The sequence below is a fragment of the Portunus trituberculatus genome, chromosome 41, assembly GCF_017591435.1.
Source record: "Portunus trituberculatus isolate SZX2019 chromosome 41, ASM1759143v1, whole genome shotgun sequence".
In the NCBI taxonomy this organism is placed as follows: Eukaryota; Metazoa; Arthropoda; class Malacostraca; order Decapoda; family Portunidae; genus Portunus; species Portunus trituberculatus.
Genome location: NC_059295.1, coordinates 41,180,282 through 41,205,281, shown reverse-complemented (window position 1 = coordinate 41,205,281; position 25,000 = coordinate 41,180,282). Strand labels below are relative to the sequence as shown.

The window sequence follows — 25,000 nt, the reverse complement described above, 5'->3', positions numbered from 1 at the left end:
TGAGTGTTCACACATAAGCAAGTACTTCGAGCAAATAATTTATGTTTAGATCTGAGATCACTGACTGATATCAACAATATGTTTCCCAGGATCTCACCACTACTTATATAACCACTGTGATACTCTGTAGTCCAGGAGCATTAGCTCAAATATGGCTTCAACCCGGAACAAATTAGTAACAAGCTGAAATTTCAGAAGGTGCTCAGGAGACCTTCCCTAATAACATACTAAAAGTCCCCAAGAATTCGCCGCGAGGGTTTTGAGAAATTCAAGATGGCGTCCAAAATGGCCATCGATATCATATTTTGTTATATCTCAGGTCTCAATCAAAAATAGAAACACAAATGAAATATGAAAATATAGGTTTTCAGACCCAAGGAATGCATTTATGACAGTGTATGTGAGATAAATAGAGCCCGTCCCAGCAAGCATGGTGGTATCGGGCCGACACCGGTTGCCATCAGCTATGTATGGGCAACGCTGGTATCATAATGATTTATATTAATTGTATTCTTGTGGTGTGATATGGGTGTGTTGTAATTGTGTATAATTATTATTTTGTCATGTGTATGTGTATTTAGTTGGTAACACCTATAGATTGGCTGGCACATGTCATGTTTTTGAGTTACAAGTGCATTCACAGGTGTTCACACCATGCCATCTGAGCAGCACAAGGATCTCCGCTCATCCTCTCAGGTCAAAGACAAGAACGACTATAATGTCTTTCTCCAGTGGCTAAAGGCCCATCCACCATTTGCAGGCTACCAAGCTGATCAGTTGGTATCCATAGCCACTGGGGCAGAGCACAGTGGTAAATCCAACTGTATTCTTTAACCGCATCACTTGCATCTTGAAGACAAGTTCTGACATGGAGAAGTACATGTCATATGAGCTTGCTCCACAGCCCCCATCTCTCTTTCAAGATGGTGCTATGCGGAAACCAACCAAGAGTGCTCTGGGTACTGTCCTCAAGTCATTTGTTCCGATGCAACACAGCCTTCCAAACAACTGTCAGTTTGTAGTGGATGGCAGCTACTTGCTGCACTCTGTAGTTTGGCCACAGCGATCTACCTATGGAAGTGTGTGTCAGGGCTACATTGCCTATGTCTTTAAGCACTATGGGGCTGGCATTACCACTGTGTTTGATGGCTACAGCACTATCTCCACAAAGGCAGCAGAGCAAATGCGTAGGGCAAAGAAGGCCACATCCAGTGACATCCTGTTTGACCAGCACATGCATACTACCACTACACAGGCAGCATTTCTGGCAAATAGCAACAACAAGAAGAGTCTCATAGACATGCTCTCTAGCATGATGACTCAATCAGGCATAGCAGTGAAGCAGGCAAGTGCTGATGGAGATGCCTTGATTGTCTCTACAGCTCTATCCTTGGCAGAGTGGTGAACCAGTGGTTGTCGTTGCAACTGACACTGACTTGTTGGTGATGCTGGTGAACCAAGCAAGTGCAGACATGGATCTTTATATGCTATGCTGTATGAATCCCACCACATTGTACAAGGTTTGTTATATCCAGGAAAGCCTTGGTGAGACCAGTAAATATCTGATGGTGTTACGCGCCATAACTGGAGGTGACACAGTGTCTGCTGTGTATCGGCAAGGGAAGCACAAGGCATTCAACCTGGTTCACAACAAGAAGGAGTATGATAAGCTCAAGACATTCTATAATGCTGGAAACACTCACCAACAAATGCAAGAAGCAGGTGAAAGCTTCCTCCTGAAGTTGTATGGTGCACCTCATGGTGTGTCACTGGATGAGTTCTGCTACACTGCCTACAAACAGGCAATCAGCAGAGTATCTCTGTCCTCATCCTTCCAACTGGCAAGTTTGCCTCCGACAAGTGCTGCAGCCAAACAGCATTCCTTCAAAACTTATCATACTGTCCAAGAATGGATGGGCAGGCCCTTGCAGCCAACAGCCTGGGGATGGAAGCTGGAGGACATCCTAATTCCAATTGAAACTGACTACCCCATTGCCCCCGACTGTCTGCTCAACATGATCTCAAGTGGCTGCAAAGCAGATAGCTGTGGAGCATCATGTGGCTGCAGGAAGATGGGGGTGCACTGCTCTGCCATATGTACAAATTGCAGTGGTAAAACCTGCAAAAATGCAGCACAAATGCCATCCTTCATTGATGATGATGAAGAGACTGAAGCACCAAGACCAGTTTCCATTGAAACTGATGACGAAGACGATGCCTAAGACCATCGTCAAAATTGATTTGATTTATTGATTTATTTATTGGTTGATTGATTAAAATTCTATAATTAGGACTACAGCTAAGCATTTTTTTTCTACAGTTAAGGCAATGGTTAAGTGTTGTTTCTTGCTACTGGCATGACTTTTATTGTATAATGTGTGTATGTTCAGGTTAATAAACATGTATTTTGTTTTTCTTTTCCTAATGATTCCATTTAAAATTCAGATGATAAAAAAATAGTTAAAGAATTGCAGTCCTTGCCCCAAAAATCATATATATAGACTAATTGTTTGACTTTCTATGATGTTTGGGGCTTGATATATAACAAAATCTAAAATTAGCTGCCATTTTGGACGCCATCTTGAATTTCTCAAAACCCTCGCAACGGATTCTTTGGGACTTTTAGTATGTTATTAGGAAAGGTCTTCTGAATACTTCCTGAAAATTTCAGCTTGTTACTTATTTGTTCCGGGTGAAAAGCTAATACTACTGGACTACTGAGCACACCACCATCGTCACTCTAAATGACATTGGCAAAAATAGTAATTAATAATGTGTCAAAATCACTGTATCGTGAAGTATTCTACGTAGATACATAACAGAACAAGAAATAATGGGTTTAAACTTGAAAAAATTCAGGTTTAGGAGAGAAATGGGAAGAAATCGGTTTTGAAATGGTCTCAGTGGTCATGTAATCAGGGCTAAGTCAATAGGGAGCTTTAAAAGAAAATTAGATAAGTTCATGGATGGAGATGATAAATGGAATTAGGTAGCTTTAATCACAAACACAGGGAGGTGGTGGGGTAGTGGATAAGGTGGTGTGTGTGGGATCAGGCAGACGTCCACGAGTACTCGTAGGTTCGAATCCCACCACATACCACTTTGAAGCTATGCCATTTGTTGAGTGGTTTAAAGTTACCTACATGTAACCATGGTACCCAGGTTCTAGGTGGTTACACCAAAATTGCACTTAGGTGGTGATATGGGCCCTAGAATGGGTACCACTATAAAAAAAAATTGCCTGTGCCACTAATGGGCGGAAGATCAACAGCGCTTCCCACATATACTCTTCAAGTATGCCTACAGGTGGTATGGGACATTACGTAAAAAAAAAAAAAAAAAAAAATACACAGACAGGGACTGCCACGTGTAGGCCAGGCAGCCTCTTGCAGCTTTCCTCTTTTCCTATGTTCTTATGGCAGAATGTGCTTCACGTTGGAAGTTAAGTAGTAAAAGAATTTGCTATAGTCAGAAGAGTTAGGAGAGAGATAGACAGCACAGATAAATTTAGTTAGACAGTAACTGTTGAGTCTAAGCCAGATGGTGGAAAATTCGGAACATTCAAGAGCGTAGGCACGAGAGCAATTTAAGTCGTTGCACATAGACGCAACATCCAGCTTTGGAACGAAAATGAGAATAGAGAAAGTAGGAAAGAACAGAGAAGTGGCTACTGTCAATTTCCTCAGACAGCTGTGCTTCGGTGAGGAAAAGGGGATGAGGTTTAGTAGAGGAGAGGTGGTGTTTCACAAATTGAAAAATTAGATCCAAGACCGTGAATGTTGCAGAAGTTAAGTACTGACAAACTACATATCAATCATTATCGCAGTGCAAGATTCAAGTGAAAATCAAAGCGAGATGAAAGACAAGATCTTCAACACCCAGACATAGGAACCACGCTGGGGGTTGGTGGGGAAGCAACAACGCACTCTACAAAACTTGTGAAGAGCCGAGATATACCACGCGAAGACGAACGGATTTATAGGTATGAACTCATGAATATTTATACTGGGTTAGCTAACAAGAGAGTGAGTGAGAGGGACGGAGAGAGCGTGGGAGAGGAGGAGAGAGTAGGAGGGTGTGTGAGTGAGTGTGTGAGTCAGTGAGAGGGACAGAGAAGGAGTGTGGGTGTGGGAGAGAGTGAGACAGTGTGTGAGTGAGTGAGTGAGAGAGTGAGAGTGACATAGAGAGCGTGGCAGAGGAGAAAGAGAGTGGGGCAGTGTGTGTGTGTGAGTGAGTGAGAGGAACAGAGAAAGCGTAAGAGAGGAGGAAAAAAGTAAAAGGGTGTATGAGTGAGTGAGAGGGACAGAGAGAGAAAGTGGGAGAGGAGGGAGAGAGGGAAATGTGGGGAGTTTGTCCGCAAAGTAAGTGAAACGTGGCTGTGTCTCACCCTAGAGTTTGTGAAGAGTGCGTGAACATTATTTGCGGCTTCTGTTGCTACTCACTATACTACTACTACTACTACTACTACTACTACTACTACTACTACTACTACTACTACTACGGACTACTACTGTTACTACTACTGCTACTACTACTACTACTACTACATTTTTTTTTTTCTAATGTCCTGGCCTATAGCTCCTGAAGGTAACATGAAGAGTATTAGAAGCGCTGTTCAGCTTTCAACCATTAGTGGCGCAGGCAATTTTATTGATAGTGGTATCTTTGGCGTAACCACCTAGAACAACGTTTCCGAACCTTTTCCGACCATAGCACCCCTGTTGTCATGTCTAAGGAGTCCAGCACCCGTAAATAAAATCTTGTTATTACAAGAATAAAAGAAAGTGAAGTGTGTGCATCACTTCCCAGCACCCCCTATAATTGATTTCTCTCCCCCTCTCTCTCTCTCTCTCTCTCTCTCTCTCTCTCTTTTTATACCATGAGGGCTTTTCACTGGAATTTCTGGGCTAAAGGCGATACTTTTTGTGGTCTATCTCAAAGCCCACCCGCTAGAAACGTTACCCAGTGAGGAAACCCAACCTACACTCGGACCGTGGACAGGATTCGAACCCGTGGGCTTGAGACCTCGACCCCAAAACACTCTCTCTCTCTCTCTCTCTCTCTCTCTCTCTCTCTCTCTCTCTCTCTCTCTCTCTCTCTCTCTCTCTCTCATTCATTTTACGTAGTCTTTCCTGAATTATAAATGAAAAACAATATCGAGATGTAAAAATAACACCATGGTATAGTAGATATATATTATAAAGTATATGATAAATAGATAAATAAATAAATAAACAAATAAACAAATAGCCACAATTTTCCGCGATAATATTTTCTACAGTGCGATTTTCCATGATTCGATTCTCCTCGATGATATTTTCCGCGATACGATTTTCCACGATAATATTTTTCACGATGTGTTTTTCCACGATTCGATTTTCCACGATAATATTTTCCGCGATGCGATTCTCCTCGATAATATTTTCCACGATTCGATTTTCCACGATAATATTTTCCATGATAATATTTTCCACGATAATTTTATCCACGATTCGATTTTCCACGATAAAATTTTCCACGATTCGATTCTCCTCCATAATATTTTCCACAATAATATTTTCCAAGATTCAATTTTCCACGATAATATTTTCCGCGATGCGATTCTCCACGATAATATTTTCCACGATTCGATTTTCCACGATAATATTTTCCACGATTCGATTCTCCTCCTTAATATTTTCCACGATAATATATTCCAAGATTCAATTTTCCACGATAATATTTTCCGCGATACAATATTCCACGATAATATTTTTCATAATGCGATTTTTCACGATGCGTTTTTCCACGAAGCGATTCCTCGATAACGAAGCGGTCAATAACGGTGACAAAACTATTTGACTTTTACTTTCCTGGGTTGGTACTGGGCCGAACCCTTCCTCCCCAAGGGTCCATCCCAGTCCCGAAGGTGTGAGAGCAGTGACGAGGCAACCTTGCCGCGCCTCACACGGATCACCATGAGCAATAACCCGCCACACACCACGCCCCAGCCACTGTCATGAAGTGAGTCCTCTCACCAGTAGAGGTCCCTCCTCGTCCTGCCAATGTCTGGTGCATAACGCACAGCGTGCCACACCACACCCCAGACACTGGCATGAAGGAGCCCTCTCACCCCTGAAGGACCCCCTCGTACTGCCAGTGTCTGGTGTATGGCGCCCAGCGTGCCACACACCACACCCCAGCCACTGACATGAAGGAGTCCTCTCACCCCTGAAGGACCCCCCTCGTACTGCCAGTGTCTGGTGTATGGCGCACAGCGTGCCACACACCACACCCCAGCCACTGGCATGAAGTGAGTCCTCTCACCCCTGAAGGACCCCCTCGTACTGCCAGTGTCTGGTGTATGGCGCACAGCGTGCCACACACCACACCCCAGCCACTGGCATGAAGTGAGTCCTCTCACCCCTGAAGGACCCCCCTCGTACTGCCAGTGTCTGGTGCATGGCGCACAGCGTGCCACACCACACCCCAGCCACTGGCATGAAGTGAGTCCTCTCACCCCTGAAGGACCCCCCTCGTACTGCCAGTGTCTGGTGTATGGCGCACAGCGTGCCACACACCACACCCCAGCCACTGGCATGAAGTGAGTCCTCTCACCCTGAAGGACCCCCTCGTACTGCCAGTGTCTGGTGTATGGCGCACAGCGTGCCACACACCACACCCCAGCCACTGGCATGAAGTGAGTCCTCTCACCCCTGAAGGACTCCCCTCGACCTGTCAGTGTCTGGTGCATGGTGTACAGCGTGCCACACACTACGCCCCAGCCACTGGCATAAAGTGAGCCCTCTCACCTCTAAAGGACTCCCCTCGTACTGCCAGTGTCTAGTGCATGGTGCACAGCGTGCCCTTGTTCATGGCGATTTATTCAGCCCAGAGCTTCCACAATCAAGAGACACCCTCCACCAAACTCTATGGAAGGAGCTCTTATTTCCCTATAAGGACTCCCCCCTCTGGTCAACATCTGGTGAATGGTTGACATTGATCCCTTGCTTGTAACAACTCCTTGCCTAGTATGAGGCACTGCAAGTGGATGATTATCATTGAAGCTTGAGGCCGCAAAGAAATAGAAGGACCTGTTGCCAGTTCCCTGCCTTGGGCCCCAGGCCGGACCCGACAGCCACCTTCTCCCCCAGTGCGGCGCCCAAGGCCGTCACGGCCCTCAACAAATTTTAGCCGAAACTTTTTTCAATCTTCATTTAGATTTTGATCCGAATAGAAAATCATCGATTGCAAGTGAAAAACGAGGGTGTTTGAAAATTGTGGAAAATTAAGGTGATCAGTGAAACAAGACAAGGCAGCTTTGCATCGCTTAGTATAATATAAGGCGTGTGTACCTTGCACGTTTGTTGGCCGTGAATATCATAATGCACATGTTCCTAGATGCCTGGAAAGAGCCAGTAGTGCATTGGCGGCTGCCTATTTCATGGCGGACTTTAGAAGATCAAGTAGATTTCTGGACAGGGAGGATGAGTGGCCGTAAGTAAACATGTATACAAGAACTGCCACATGTTGATCTACTTTATGTTCTGATTTTCTTATATCCTTGAATTTTTTTTCGTCTTTTTCACCACAACATTCTGTAAATATAGGGAAAAAAGGAAAGCATGAAAGGGCTTAAAAAAATGTTTTGTTTTTATGCTACTACTACTACTACTACTACTACTACTACTACTACTACTACTACTACTACTACTACTACTACTACTACTACTACTACTACTACTACTACTGCTACTACTACTACTACTACTACTACTACTACTACTACTACTACCATTACTACTATTACTACTACTGCTACTACTACTACTACTACTACTACTACTACTACTACTACTACTACTACTACTAGTAGGGGGATAGGACGATTGCTGTTGCAGGTTCAAGACTATTCAATAGCCTGCCTACTACAATAAAAAACTGTGAGAGTGTGGTAGTTGTCGTAAAACAAGGGTAGCATGGAGACACCTGTGTCCATTATGAAAGTGTATTTACGGTAGCACAATACACAACAAGTGTAAACCGAGCGAAACGAGAGGCAGGAGGCGTAGCGTGTTAGCCTCAGGCGGCGGCGAGCGAGGACTGAGGGGAAGGACGCGACGTCAGACAGAAAGGGAGTATTGGAAAAACAAAGGACATGCTAACATAAGAGCACGACCGAGTTTAAAAAGGCCCTAAAAACTTTTCTTTTTCGATCAGCCTACGACTGATTTTTATGCCTTGTTTTTTAATGCAAGTTGATTTTTACTAAATCTTACACATTGTTTTTAGTCTTATAGTGGTTTTATCATTTTGATTTTCCTTTATCTGTTCTTTAATTTTAATAGTTCGTAGTTTTCCCTCTAGGTTTTATTTTTTCAATTTACCTTAGTTTATCAACTGTCTTAATTCTAAATTTATTATTTTTATTTCTTTCTACAATAATATGCGCTTTGAGAATTGCATTTCATGTTTTTGGAAAGCGCAATATAAGTACTACACATACTACTACTACTACTACTACTACTACTACTACTACTACTACTACTACTACTACTACTGCTACTACTACTACTACTACTACTACTACTATTACTACTACAACTATTACTACTGGTACTACTACTGCTACCACTACAACTACTACAACTACATTTACAACAACAACAAGAACAACAATTACTACTACTACTACTACTACTACTACTACTACTACTACTACTACTACTACGACTACTATTACTGCCATTGCTACTACCTACCCACTATTACTACTACTACTACTACGACTAATATTACTGCCATTGCTGCTACCTGCCACTATTACTACTACTACTACTACTACTACTACGACTACTATTACTGCCATTGCTACTACCTACCCACTATTACTACTACTACTACTACTACTACTACTACTACTACTACTACTACTACTACTTCTACTGCTGCTGCTGTTGCTGCTGCTGCTACTACTACTACTGTTGTTAATATTATCATCAAAGAAAGTTATTATCTTTATTATTGTCATTATCATTATTATTATTATTTTATTATTATAATTATTATAATTATTATTATTATTATTATTATTATTATTATTATTATTATTATTATTATTATTATTATTATTATTATTACTATCATTATCATTTCCGTTATTATTTTTGATATCTTTTATCACAAACAATATCATTATTATCATTACTAATTATCAATTCTTTATTATATTGAAAAATCTAAATATCTGTTTTAAGTGTGTGTGTGTGTGTGTGTGTGTGTGTGTGTGTGTGTGTGTGTGTGTGTGTGTGTGCATGTTCGCGCGTTTTTTTTTTTTTTTTTGTGTGTGTGTGTGGGGGTGTGTGTATGTCTGCGCGCGCGCACGTCTGTTTGTGTGTGTGTGTGTGTGTGTAATTCACCTCGGTCGCCTGCTGGTCACCCAGCCAATCTTCCCCATTACGGAGCGAGCTCAGAGCTCATAGACCGATCTTCGGGTAGGACTGAGACCACAACACACTCCACACACCGGGAAAGCGAGGCCACAACCCCTCGAGTTACATCCCGTACCTATTTACTGATAGGTGAACAGGGGCTACACATTAAGAGGCTTGCCCATTTGCCTCGCCGCCTCCGGGATTCGAATCCGGACCCTCTCGAGTGTGAGTCGAGCGTGCTAACCACTACACTACGCGGTGTGTGTGTGTGTGTGTGTGTGTGTGTGTGTGTGTGTGTGTGTGTGTGTGTGTGTGTGTGTGTGTCTTTGAATTAATAAATGAGTGAATAAGTAAATAAGTAAGCAGTGATGGCTTTCTTGAAGATTAATTGGCTGAGACAGGTGTGAATTGGCGTTTGTGGCCTCTTTAGCTCACCTGTAACGTGTCCAGCCACTCACGCCGATATACCAATAGCAGCAAAACCACCAGTAGTAGTGTTGGTGTTAGCAGTAGTAGTAGTAGTAGTAGTAGTAGTAGTAGTTTTAGTAGTAGTAGTAGTAGTAGTAGTAGTAGTAGTAGTAGTAGTAGTAGTAGTAATGGTGGTAATAGTAGTAATAGTAATTGACAGGAGGAGGTAGCAAACACCTACCGAAACGATAATTTACTCCTAGCGAGGTCTAATAGCACTAGTTCAGGGGGTGCTGTGAACTCTCCATTAAAGCTAAGTGTAACTTCGCTGAAAGTTTTCCTTTGTGTCTCACAACTCAAGGGGGCAGTCACAGCCTGCCCTTTAAAGACAACTCTGCTACTTCTCTCACAACTGCATGCACTTGCATTTTAAGTGTCCCTTCACTTAAAATTCAAAATTCAAAAATGGCCACTCCAAACCCAACCTCGGAGTTCCCTTTTGGGGAGGAGATCAGAAATGTCTCCAGGTCGGAGTACTCTCTTGACGACGACGCCAAATGTCTTGACACCTCCCTTATCATTTTCTACTTTAAATACTGCCAGGGCCGCCGGGGTGGCTTCTCTAGTAGACTGCCATGCAGAGCAGCCCGGGCGCCCGGGCTCTGACAAAACTTTCCGTCTTCGTACGCAGTCAGTCATTAAGTCGTATTAACAGATATAATAATAACAACATATAGTAGTAGTAGTAGTAGTAGTAGTAGTAGTAGTAGTAGTAGTAGTAGTAGTAGTAGTAGTGGTAATAGTAGCAGTAGTAGTAGTAGTAGTGGTAATAATAATAATAATAATAACAATAATAATAATAATGATAATAATAATAATAATAATAATGATAATAATAATAATAATAATAATAATAATAATAATGATAATAATAATAATAATAATATTATTATTATTATTATTATTATTATTATTATTATTATTATTATTATTATTATTATTATTATTATTGTTATTGTTATTGTTATTATTATTATTATGATTATTATTGGTGGTGGTGGTGGTGGTGGTGGTGGTGGTGGTGGTGGTGGTGGTGGTGGTGGTGGTGGTGGTGGTGGTGGTGGTGGTGGTGGTGGTGGTGGTGGTGGTGGTGGTGGTGGTGGCAGTGGTGGTGGTGGTGGTGGTGGTGGTGGTGGTGGTGGTGGTGGTGGTGGTGGTGGTGCAGCAGCAGCGGCGGTGGTGGTGTGTGGTGGTGGTGGTGGTGGTGGTGGTGGTGGTGGTGGTGGTGGTGGTGATGATTATTGTGATCGGTGTGATGTGATGTGCTTTGATGATAATATTAACAACAACAATAGTAGTAAAAAATAATGATGATTATTATTATCATTATTATTAGTACTGTTATTATTATTATTATTATTGTTATTATTATTATTATTATTATTATTATTAGTAGTAGTAGTAGTAGTAGTAGTAGTGGTGGTAGTAGTGGTGTAGTGGTGGTAGTAGTAGTAGCAGTAGGTAGTGGTGGTGGTGCAAGCAGCAGCAGCAGCAGTGGTAGTAGTGGTAGTAGTGGTGGTAGTAGTAGTAGTAGTAGTAGTAGTAGTAGTACAAGCAGCAGTAGTAGTAGTAGTAGTAGTAGTAGTAGTACTAGTAGTAGTAGTAGTAATAGTGTGTAGTCAGTATGATATGATAAAAACTTTGATGATAATATTAACAACAACAATAGTAGTAAAAATAATAATGATGATGAAGACGATGATTGTAATGATAATGATAATAATAATAATAATAATGATAATAATAATAATAATAATAATAATAATAATAATAATAATAATAATAATAATAATAATAATAATAATAATAATAATAATAATAATAATAGTAATAATAATGGTAATAATAATAATAATAATAATAATAGTGATAATAATAATAATAATAATAATAATAATAATAATAATAATAATGATAATAATGATTATAATGATAATGATTATAAAAATAATAACAATTATTATTATTATGATGATAATTATAATAATAAAAATAATAATAATAATAATATTAATAATAATAATAATAATAATAATAATAATAATAATAATAATAATAATGATAATAATAATAAAAATAAAGACAATAATATTAATATTAAATATAACAGTAATAATAATGAAAACAATAATAATAATGATGTGATGGAGCAAGCACGCATCCCTGACTCACTCCTGTATTCACAAGAAAGATCAGCATCCAGCACCTATAACCCTGCAGTTTGTAGCTGTCCGCTTGGAGGATCCACCGTGAACAGCTGCTCAAACTCAAAGTACTCAGCCCGACGAGCCATCTGCCCATCTGCGTCCGATAAGAGGGAACCATCTTCTGTTCGGATAGTGGTCGCCTGAGATGTAGACTTGGAGCGAAGTTTCTTCGGTTTACAGTAAGTTGGTCCCCAAGCGATTGGTACTCAGGTCATCTGGTCCATAAGTCAATTGTGACTCTACCCCCTTAGCTTCTCTACGAGCAGTCTACACACCTTGATGGTTCGTTTCTTTGTATAAACCGTTGTTACCAGTCATCTCAAAGTTTGGAGCACTTTCAATAGATTTTTTTATTATTTTAAGATGAAAAGTTACCCTATAATAAGAAAATAATAAGCTATTTATTCATTTGCTTTATTACAATACCCACTCAAAAGGCTCCCACTCGAGTGACGTGAAGCTCATGCCAGGTGCCATCTTAATTCCACTATAGACCCTGAGTAAAACTGGCATCATCACCATGACGTCACGAGATACTGACCAATCAAAGAGCAACTCTATATCCAATGATCATTATGATATCTGTGGTGGAAAAATGAGACTCAAGTACTTTATGAAATAGTTAGTCACTGGAATCGTTTCCGTCTATTATCGATGCCACTCAATGGCTTTGATACCACTACGTCTTCGGCGGTATCAGCGATATTGATTTCAACAGACCCGTATTGTACCCATCTCTACTATTAACCTCCACTTGTTTTACACCTCTCCTCCGAGCAATCTGCAAACATTCAACGATGATCAACGACAAAGCACTGAGAAAAAAAAAAAAAAAAAATATATATATATATATATATATATATATATATATATATATGAAGGCCTATAGCAAGAAATCTCGCTTTCCATGGTAAATTTTGCAATCAACAGCAATGCATAAACTAGACTATTCTTGCTCTGGCGTGCCAAGACACTAGTATTTATCATTACATTGACGCTGTGACATGAAAACTAGGGTTTCTATGTTCCGATTCCTACATTTATGGCAATGAGAGAGAGAGAGAGAGAGAGAGAGAGAGAGAGAGAGAGAGAGAGAGAGAGCAAATCTATAAGATTGCTTGCCCTCGCTATGCTCTGGCAATGATTTCACGAAAACTAATCAGCTAACCATTTGATTATCTAAACAAAGAAATGAATGAAAGATGTGCCATCAAAAGAGTGCAAAATGAATAACAAAAAGTGCATATTTTCCTGTACGTCTTAAAAGACTGGTGAAATTATATACACCGTATAGTTGCTAAGAACATACCAGACTGGCGAGCACTGTGAGTGGACGTGTACGGCGAGAAGCAGCGTAATAAGGCGTCGTCTGCTGCTGAGGTGGAAGCTTCCTTGGGTGAAGGAAGTGTGTTGTATCCCGTTCACCTTCTACTTCAACGATGAACTGTTTGCTAACTAAGTGCAGCTGTTAAAAGGAAGTGTAATGCAAGATGTTATGAATGACTGTATGGTGCCCGTTTTCGTGATTATGTCACCAGCAAGACTACCAGACTGGTCTTCTACAAACCGATAATGAAGAACAAAATCTGTTTGTTTTCAGAAAAAAGGGGAAAGGCATAGAACTAAGCTTACCGCCTTCCGCTTCCTCTCTATCTGGTCGACACTTTGGGCTCTGCTTCATACTCACTTTCGAACACCTTTCACCATTTTGTTCTTCATAGCACAAAGATACTTTTCGTATTCATCCCATCATTTAAAATTACAAGCTGTGTGTGTGTGTGTGCGTATTTGTGTGTGTGTGTGTATGTGTGTGTGTGTGTGTGTGTGTGTTATGATGCATACAATTGCGCACGACTTTGATACAGGCATCTTACTGACCACAACCACAAAATACACGGCCCTAATAATCCTAGCAGACCGCACCAACTTACATGATTAGAGACTTAAGCACCAGGCACACCACAGAGATATAAATCATTAGGGAGCTAATTTTAACACATTCTATGGCCACACGAGTACACAAGCATCTATACCTGACATTATAGTAACCAAAGGCACCATGACCCCCTTTGACACTGGTCCAATGATTAACATCACTATTCACTACACGCGCCATAACATAACGACACCCTAACCACCAACTCTAAATCTAAAACTTGTTACATGGGAGAAATTCAGTCATGAAATACAAGGAAATAATGCCAACCTATAAACACACTGTGACTAAAACAAGACTTGACACAGCACTGCAACAATGGACCAATTCGATAACAGAAACAATGAGAAAACACGTAGCTATCTCTAACAACAGCTACAGCAAAATAAAATGTAGTAATTCAATAAAATACAGAGGCACAATAAAAAGATTCCAACATTGGGCATAAAACATCACAGAACACAGTAAGTACACTGGATGGACACTGTAAAAACAAACTATAAACTTAACTTAAATTATCATAAACTACAAAGCTCTACAACCTCATCCCATCATTTCAACACGGCTTCTGTCAACAAACACACCACTACCCACTCTCACATACATACATACATACATATATACAGTAACTTTCTCGACAATTGAATAGCAAGCATTACAATTAAAAACCATTCAGGCTCACTAATTCCCCCGTGCTATTCACTAACATGTCATACACATGCAGACAAGAGAAATATTAGTAACAAATATACGAAAAGCAATGGAAGATACAAACAAACATAATGATGATGAACATGTAAAATCTGTTGATAAAACGATTCAGAAATGGATCGGTTGTGACGCGGCGAAAGATTCAAGACGCTGTGTCGCGGAGTGAACGAGTCTTCGGTGTTGCGGCAGTGTTACGCAGACGCTCAGTTCGATCCCTAGCCGTGCCGCTGCGCGTGGAAGGCGCCGTACGCAGCCTCCTCCCATGTGGTAAGGAAGGGGCGCCCGTCGCTCCCATACACCCGGATGAAAGGTGAGGGCCAAACGCTCGGCTGGTCGGTGCTCGCGGCAAGCCGTGCCTCGCTCCTAATCCTCGCGGATATGGCTTTGCGGCGGGCCCTGCGCCGGCTTGTAGCGCTCATCACGAAAGGAGGCTCGTCGCTCCCAGACACCAGCGTGTCGCGTGCCGGAGGTTCCTCGCTGTTTGTCGTCGACGCTACCTCATTTTCTGTTGAAGCGCGAGATTCAGGCTTCGCGGCAGCCTCGTTTTCTGCCGAGGCTTTCATCGCTGCGCGGAGGGCCCGGCGGCGTGCCCGTCGTTTCTGGCAGGCGCTCATCCTGCTCATGGTCGCTGACGCTGCAGCCTCATTTTCTGGTGAGGCGCTTGTCTCGCAGTGGACGGACGCAGTGTGGGGGAGGCAACTAATCTCGGGCGCAAACACGTCCAGTCCTTTCTCCTCCGCTTCGTCAACTTCCTCAGCCCAGGTCACGGCGACCCTGGGCTTCTGCTCCTCGTCCTTCTGCCACTCCTCCCCCACATCGGGGACGTTCCCTTCACTTATCTCAGTGACACGCTTGTTTTGGAGATGAGTGGAGGGAACGTCGTCGCTGTCGGTGGGCGTCAAGGAGGACTCGGCCTCCTTGCGCTTGGCGCGGCGCTCGCGCTTCTTTCGCCGGAAGAGTTTGCAGAGCCACCCGAAGCAGCCGCCGCAGCCTCGGGTGTCTTCCTCCTCAGCCATCACGCATGATGTTTGGGGAGCCATGGCTCTGTTCCTTGCTTATTCTAACCAGGGTGTAAGAACATGGACACCTTCGGTACAAAAGATGTAATAATACAAATTATGCAAGTATTCTTCTGATTGGCTAAGCGTCGCCTCGCAGCAAGCAGCTGATTGGCTCAGCCGCCTCACTTAGCTCCAGGCTGCCGTGATGTCAGCCTGTCACAAGCTGACTATGGGTTCATTCAACGTTAGTGGAGGTGCGTCATCCTCACTACAGCAGAGGTTAATCAGGCTTAACTCCATGCCAGGCAGGGTAGAGGGGTGAGGTGACAGGCGGAGTAAGGTGGTGGGGAGGGTGGAGGAGCTACAATGCAAGAATATAGAGAAGTGAAAGAGGAGAGACGTGAAAAAAAGTGGTAGTTATAAAGGTAGACGACCCGTATGGCCAGCTTCCGTGTCTTGACACAAGAGTACTGGCACTGTTCCGTACCGTAAAGGCAATAGTTATCATTATAATCATATGCATACAGGTCAGAGGGCTGGGTGGCGTAGTTGGTTAAGGCGGCTCGTGTTCGAATCCTTGCTAAACCAGTTGCAGTAGTTGAGCGGTGGTAGATGTTACGTTCTCCCGATAACCTTAGCGGTGCCATATGACCTAAGCTATTGCGACTCCTAATGGAGTGATTTCCATTTTTCCGTCATTTGAAATTACAGGTTAACAAAAGGAGCTGGTTTGCTTCAATACTATATATTGCCATCTGGCACCTGAGGAAGATGACGCAGAGCCGCGGGCAGCAACATGTTGTTTAGAAAATCGAACAGCATTTCAGACCACAGTGATGTCCTTCGTAAGAATACCATCTATCACTCCCCGGTTAGCGAAGAAAGCTGTGTAATTCAAAGAAAGTGTAGTCTTTAGTTATCGACGGCGGGAAGTGAGATGGTAACTCAAGCTGCGTCCCGTCTCCTCAACACTCAGTCACGAGCCTCCAACGAGATGGTCAACTTGTTTAGTTACAAAAGTCAGAGAGCATTTTGTCACTCGTAGCACAGTGATATTTATCGTCAGTATACTACTTATCAGTCCTCAAATAACAAAGGAAGTTTTGTTAGTCCAAGAAAGTGAAGTCTTAGATAGTGGGCGAAGTGAGAACAGGACAAATTTGCGTGTCGTCTCCTCCATCAGCAAGTGAATTTCTTTGTCCTAATTTTAGACATGGCCAGCATTTTGTTATTCACTGCCAGAACAGTGACGTGTCTCACAATTGTACCTTCTATAATGGTCCCCAAATGAAGATGATCTTTTTTTTCCGAGATAAGTCATCCATTGACGGAAGAAGGCTAGGTGAACAGGCCGCGTCTCTTCTCCTGCACGTCGCTCAGTCAGCAGCGAGATTCAATTCAATTCAATTCAATAGTTTTATTGTTGTTTTAAAGATCATCTTGCCAACTATTCCCTAAACCTTTAGTATTACAATATTGTACAGTACAATTTTAACAAAATAAAGAAAAGTTTACAGAAAATACAAATATTATTGCAGTATCACATTATTTACCATCTATAGGCAAACAGTAGATGTTTTTTAATGGTTTTGGGTATGACATTATTATCTATGTCAGCAGCGAGAGATTTTCGATGTTGAAATTATAAAGATCAAGCTGCCTTTTGTTATTCATAGCACAGTAACATTCTTCGCGAGTAAATCATGACAATAATCTGCAGACAACGAGGAAGACTGTGGTATTCCAAGAAAGTACAGTCTTAAGTCACCGCCAGAGGGAGGAGAGGGACATTCTCGCTGCGTCATATCTCCTGCTCATTGCTTAGGGCAAAAGCGAGCCATTCTTCTCTTAATAGTTTACAAAATTGAACAGTATTTCGTTCGCATTGCAGTGGTATTTTTCGTATGTATGGCGTTCATTAAGATGACTTGACAACAAAGAATATCGATGTATTCTAAGATTAATGCGTAATACATAGCCGAAGAGAGGTGAGTCGAGCAGCGGTCTCGTCTCTCACAGTTCCTAGTTCCTACAGAGGAGAACAGTAAAGTGTGTTCCAAGTTATACCCTTGTTATAGTTTCAATAGTACTGGCAGTGTTGTGCTCCTCATCGCGTGACAATATCATTATCTCAAAATGGAAAGTAAATGAAGTAAGTAAGTGAAGTAAATGTAAAAGGTGGTTTCAGCTCAACTTTTTTCTCAGTAAATGGCAAGAAATCACACCGCAACAAACTCCTCTTCTCTTCCACAGAAATTTTTGGACATTAGTGTACGCAGAAATAAAACAAATCAAGCTCTAGAAAAAGAAATCAATGCCAGGATTCAAAACAAGATTAAAAGGACGAGCAGATCATTCTTACACAAGATATTAACAGACAGGACCCTTGCTCCATTCCTGCTCGTCACCAGCGGTGTTTGCTGCTGTTGCATTTCCTTCTTGATGTTATTGTCTTTCCATGAATTCAGATGATTTTTTCATGGGGGTGAATGATAATGTGTGCCTGCGCTTATCTTACGGAGTAGAGGTAGACTACCAATGTTACCATGCCAAGACTGTCTGTATTATGTGGTGAGGTATTATGCAGTGACAAGGTTAAGATTCAGGTTGTTTCTAGGTTGTCTTACATTATTTGTAATAACAAAATATGATAATCAGGTTGTTTTTCCAGACTAACATTATTAGTATGATTATCAACAAAGCGCTTCGGATCCTTGACTGCTCTCCTCTTCAATACGTCTTACTTGTTCTAAGTAGCGACACGGAAATGCAATAAGGCATTTTATTTCCTTTAAGCTTGGTTGTGTTTCCTGAACAACAATCGAAATTCAGTGTAATGTTCCACGAAACGCTACCTCTGCTGCTCTTTCAATCTACCTGACGTATTTTTCCAATAGAATTTTAGGTTTTGAGACAATTCCAATATCAAGACATTTTTCTAAGCTTTGTTGTGTTTCTAGCTTGTATCATCATTATATCAAGAAAATGCAAAGACAAAGAAAACTTCCCTTATTCTTTGCACCAACCATGTTATTGAACTATATCAATGAATAAACCAATAATATCAAAGGATAAAGCGATTATGAGTTTGCATATGCGATGATGTAGTTTGTAAGTGGCGAATAGAGGCAACGGGAAGGAAAAAGTCGGGTAAGGTGGTGGTGGTAGTGGTGGTGGTGGTGGTGGTTGTAGAAGTGGGGAAGGAGAAGAAAGCAGGGGTGTTCTGGAGAGAGGAGGAGACGAGGAGGTAGAAGGTAAAAGCATGATTAGTAGTTAAAAGGTAATTGATAATGGAGGAGGGAGAGAAGGAGATCATGAAGAATAGGATGGTGAATGAGGAAATGGTGAAAAGGTGGGAGGAGGAGGAATAGGATGTGATGGAGGGAAGAGTAAAGAAACATTGAAAGAGGTAATGGCAAAACTGGTCATTGAATAGGTAACTGGAGGAGTTCGAGAAGTTGGAGGAGGAGGGGTAGTGGAAGAGAGGGAAGAGAAAGAAAGGGACAGGTTGTGATGGAGGTGACGCAGATGAGAGGGAATGGGATGGACGCACTGTTCATGGTGCAAGACTGAGCATGGGCCAGGAGAGGCATGTGCAGTGAGGGGAACCTTTTGAGTAAGTTAATCAGTCAAAAGTAAAGAACAATTTTCATCAGGTAGGAGGTGACATACGTTGTTACCGAATTATATGGATCAACAGTGACAGAGGTATTACTCTATTTATGAATTACTTACAGCACCTACGTAAAGCTTTATCGCCACATTAAACTAGACAATGTAAAGCAGAAGCAGATTATGAAACGCTTCATTATCACCACATTAAGCAGATCACGTAAGCTTCCAGCGTGGCCAATGTTTGACGCTAGGGTGTGAGAGGATTTGGGCAGCACGACTGCCCGGCTGAGCTGAATGACGGCTGCTCTGATTTTGTTGTCATCAGCCGCTGTGGAGCGTTATAGTGTATGGTTCATTTTCTTTTTATTACTGTTATTATTGTTATTATTATTATTGTTATTATTATTATTTTTTTATTATTATTATTATTATTATCTTTATTATTTTTTTTATGATTATCATCATCGTTATTATAACTTATTATTATTATTCATTATACGCTTCTCTTCCTTCTTTTTTTCGGCAAGCCTGCTTGCGAACCCCGCTCTGGTTGAGTCATTTGTCAAGGAAAATGAAAACATGATAAATATGAACCTTCACTAACCCGTTAAGTGTTACATTACATACACGGTACCCTGAGAGGTTACTAAAAATCTGTTCTTTTTTCTTAGCCCAAACAACTCAAAATCAACGAAGACACACAATGAAAACATTTAAAGGGATCAGCGCGCCATTTTTAAATCACCGTGCCAGGCTGCCAGACAGGGATTTCACCATCCCCGCCGTTTCCACATCTGCTCGCTTCGCTTCTGATGCGCTTCATACGCTGTCTTCCACCACATTTTACATGCAACCATTAGTTCATTTCTCAAAACTATATACATAAACTAAATAAACTCATTTTCAAAATAAAATCGAAGCTGCTTTGTTATGTGGTCTGTGTCAAAAAGCTCCTTTGGTATGCGGTCTGCGCTTCCTCTTGTAATCTACAAGAAGAAGAAAATATACTTTTTTTTTTCTTTTGATTCTTAAGAGATAAGGAAAACACATGTCTTGGTTTCGAGAGACTGTCCGTTTAGAGAATCTGAAACATGAGTGGGATGGCTGTTGGAGTGTCAAAGCTCCTGTCCCGACTCAACAAGGCATAGCATATCTGTGTGTGTGTGTGTGTGAGAGAGAGAGAGAGAGAGAGAGAGAGAGAGAGAGAGAGAGAGAGATCATTTTCGAACAGAGTGGGGTAGTGGATAATGTGGTGTGTGTGGGATCAGGCAGACGTCCACGAGTACTCGTAGGTTCGAATCCCACGACATACCACTTTGAAGCTATGCCATTTGTTGAGTGGTTTAAAGTTACCTACATGTAACCATGGTACCCAGGTTCTAGGTGGTTATAACTAAGTTGCGCTTGGGTGGTGATATGGGCCCTAGTATGGGTACCACTATAAATAAAGTTGCCTGCGCCACTAATGGTGGAAAGATTAACAGCGCTTCCCACATATACTCTTCAAGTATACCTACAGGTGGTATGGGACATTACGTAAAAAAAACACACACACACACAGACAGACAGGGACTGCCACGTGTAGGCCTGGCGGCCTCTTGCAGCTTTCCTCTTCTCCTATGTTCTTATGGCAGAATGTGTTTCACGTTGGAAGTTAAGTAGTAAAAGAATTTGCTATAGTCAGAAGAGTTAGGGGAGAGATAGACAGCACAGATAAATTTAGTTAGACAGTAACTGTTGAGTCTAAGCCAGATGGTGGAAAATTCGGAAGATTCAAGAGCGTGGGCACGAGAGCAATTTAAGTCGTTGCGCACATAGACGCAACATCCAGCTTTGGAACGAAAAATGAGAATAGAGAAAGTAGGAGGGAACAGAGAAGTGGCTACTGTCAATTGCCTCAGACAGCTGTGTTTCGGTGAGGAAAAGGGGATGAGGTTTAGTAGAGGAGAGGTGGTGTTTCACAAATTGAAAAATTAGATCCAAGACCGTGAATGTTGCAGAAGTTAAGTACTGACAAAGAACATATCAATCATTATCGCGGTGCAACATTCAAGTGAAATTCAATGCAAGATGAAAGACACAAAATCTTCAACACCCAGACATAGGAACCACGCTCGGGGTTGGTGGGAAAGCAACAACGCACTCTACAAAACTTATGAAGAGCCGAGATATACCACGCGAAGACGAACGGATTTATAAGTATGAACTCATGAATATTTATACTGGGTTAGCTAACAAGAGAGTGAGTGAGAGGGACGGAGAGAGCGTGGGAGAGGAGGGAGAGAGTAGGAGGGTGTGTGAGTGAGTGTGTGAGTCAGTGAGAGGAACAGAGAGGGAGTGTGGGTGTGGAAGAGAGTAAGAAAGTGTGTGAGTGAGTGAGTGAGCGAGTGAGAGGGACAGAGAGAGCGTGGCAGAGGAGGAAGAGAGTGGGGCATTGTGTTCACCTCGGTCGCCTGCTGGTCACCCAGCAAGTCTTCCCCATTACGGAAGGAGCTCAGAGCTCATAGACCGATCTTCGGGTAGAACTGAAACCACAACACACTCAACACACCGAGAAAGCGAGGCCACAACCCCTCGAGTTACATCCCGTACCTATTTACTGCTAGGTGAACAGGGGCCACACATTAAGAGGCTTGCCCATTTGCCTCGCCGCGCCGGGACTCGAACCCGGGCCTCTCAATTGTGGGTGTAAGTGAGTGAGTGAAAAGAACAGAGGAAGCGTGGGAGAGAAGGGAGAGAGTAGGAGGGTTTGTGAGCGAGTGAGAGGGACAGAGAGAGAAAGTGGGAGAGGAGAGAGAGAGGGAAATGTGGGGAGTTTGTCCGCAGAGTAAGTGAAACGTGGCTGTGTCTCACCCTAGAGTTTTTGAAAAGTGCGTGGACATTATTTGCTGCTCCTGTTGCTACTACTACTACCACTACTACCACTACTACTACTACTACTACTACTACTACTACTACTACTACTACTACTACTACTACTACTACTATGGACTATTACTGCTACTACAACTACTACTACTACTACTACTACTACTACTACTACTACTACTACTACTACTACTACTACTACTACTACATTGTTTTTTTTTTTATGTCCTAGCCTATAGCTCTTGAAGGTAACATGAAGAGTATTGGAAGCGCTGTTCAGCTTCCAACCATTAGTGGCGCAGGCAATTTTATTGATAGTGGTATCTTTGGCGTAACCACCTAGAACAACGTTTCCGAACCTTTTCCGACCATAGCACCCCGTTGTCTAAGGAGTCCAGCACCCGTAACTAAAATCTTGTTATCAGAAGGATAAAAGAAAGTGAAGTGTGTGCATCACTTCCCAGCACCACCTATAATTGATTTCAACACCCCCAGAGAGTGCTAGCATTCCAGGTTGGGAAATGCTGACCTAGAACCTGGGTATCATGGTGACATGTAGGTGATTTTACGCTACTCGACAAATGGCAAAGTGTCAAAGCGATACATGGTGGATTTGAATCTACTCATGGACGTCTGTCCGATCCCACGCTCACCACCTTATCCACTCTCTCTCTCTCTCTCTCTCTCTCTCTCTCTCTCTCTCTCTCTCTCTCTCTCTCTCTCTCTCTCTCTCTCTCTCTCTCTCTCTCTCTCTCTCTCTCTCTCTCTCTCTCTCTCTCTCTCTCTCTCTCTCTCTCTCTCTCTCTCTCTCTCTCTCTCTCTCTCTCTCTCTCTCTCTCTCTCTCTCTCTCTCTCTCTCTCTCTCTCTCTCTCTCTCTATATATATATATATATATATATATATATATATATATATATATATATACCATTATACCATGAGGGCTTTTCACTGGAATTTCTGGGCTAAAGGCGATACTTTTTGTGGTCCTATCTCAAAGCCCACCCGCTAGGAAACCGTTACCCCGAGTGAGGAAACCCAACCTACACTCGGACCGTGGACAGGATTCGAACCCGTGGGCTTGGAGACCCCTCGGACCCCAAAGCACGCATGGCTCTCTCTCTCTCTCTCTCTCTCTCTCTCTCTCTCTCTCTCTCTCTCTCTCTCTCTCTCTCTCTCTCATTCATTTTTACGTAGTCTTTCCTGAATTATAAATGAAAAACAATATCGAGATGTAAAAATAACACCATGGTATAGTAGATATATATTATAAAGTATATGATGAATAGATACATAAATAAATAAACAAATAAATAAATAACCACAATTTTCCGCGATAATATTTTCTACAGTGCGATTTTCCATGATTCGATTCTCCTCGATGATATTTTCCGCGATACGATTTTCCACGATAATATTTTTCACGATGTGTTTTTCCACGATTCGATTTTCCACGATAATATTTTCCGCGATGCGATTCTCCTCGATAATATTTTCCACGATAATATTTTTCACGATATTTTCCACGATAATATTTTCCACGATAATGTTATCCACGATTCGATTTTCCACGATAATATTTTCCACGATTCGATTCTCCTCCATAATATTTTCCACAATAATATTTTCCAAGATTCAATTTTCCACGATAATATTTTCCACGATTCGATTTTCCACGATAATATTTTCCACGATTCGATTCTCCTCCTTAATATTTTCCACGATAATATATTCCAAGATTCAATTTTCCACGATAATATTTTCCGCGATACAATATTCCACGATAATATTTTTCATAATGCGATTTTTCACGATGCGTTTTTCCACGAAGCGATTCCTCGATAACGAAGCGGTCAATAACGGTGACAAAACTATTTGACTTTTACTTTCCTGGGTTGGTACTGGGCCGAACCCTTCCTCCCCAAGGGTCCATCCCAGTCCCGAAGGTGTGAGAGCAGTGACGCGGCAACCTTGCCGCGCCTCACACGGATCACCATGAGCAATAACCCGCCACACACCACGCCCCAGCCACTGTCATGAAGTGAGTCCTCTCACCAGTAGAGGTCCCTCCTCGTCCTGCCAATGTCTGGTGCATAACGTACAGCGTGCCACACACCACACCTCCAGCCACTGACATGAAGCGAGCCCTCTCACCCCTGAAGGACCCCCTCGTACTGCCAGTGTCTGGTGTATGGCGCCCAGCGTGCCACACACCACACCCCAGCCACTGACATGAAGGAGTCCTCTCACCCCTGAAGGACCCCCCTCGTACTGCCAGTGTCTGGTGTATGGCGCACAGCGTGCCACACACCACACCCCAGCCACTGGCATGAAGTGAGTCCTCTCACCCCTGAAGGACCCCCCTCGTACTGCCAGTGTCTGGTGTATGGCGCACAGCGTGCCACACACCACACCCCAGCCACTGGCATGAAGTGAGTCCTCTCACCCCTGAAGGACCCCCTCGTCCTGCCAGTGTCTGGTGCATGGTGCACAGCGTGCCAGCCACATGAAGTGAGTCCTCTCACGCCCCAGCCACTGGCATGAAGTGAGCCCTCTCACCTCTAAAGGACTCGATCGTACTGCCAGTGTCTAGTGCATGGTGCACAGCGTGCCCTCGTTCATGGCGATTTATTCAGCCCAGAGCTACCACAATCAAGAGACACCCTCCACCAGACTCTATGGAAGGAGCTCTTATTTCCCTATAAGGACTCCCCCCTCTGGTCAACATCTGGTGAATGGTAGACATTGATCCCTTGCTTATGGCAACTCCTTGCCTAGTATGA

The 25,000-nt window shown here is 42.4% G+C and overlaps 1 protein-coding gene across 1 annotated transcript in view; it reads left to right on the top strand.

The window, feature by feature from the left end:
* Positions 1-14,835: 14,835 nt before the first annotated feature.
* Positions 14,836-25,000, top strand: part of LOC123516444 (transmembrane protein 126A-like) — a 56,820-nt gene continuing 46,655 nt past the window's right edge. The window contains exon 1 of the mRNA XM_045275731.1: positions 14,836-15,045. The gene's annotated coding sequence lies outside the window, so the exon portion shown is untranslated. The remainder of the gene's footprint in view (positions 15,046-25,000) is intronic.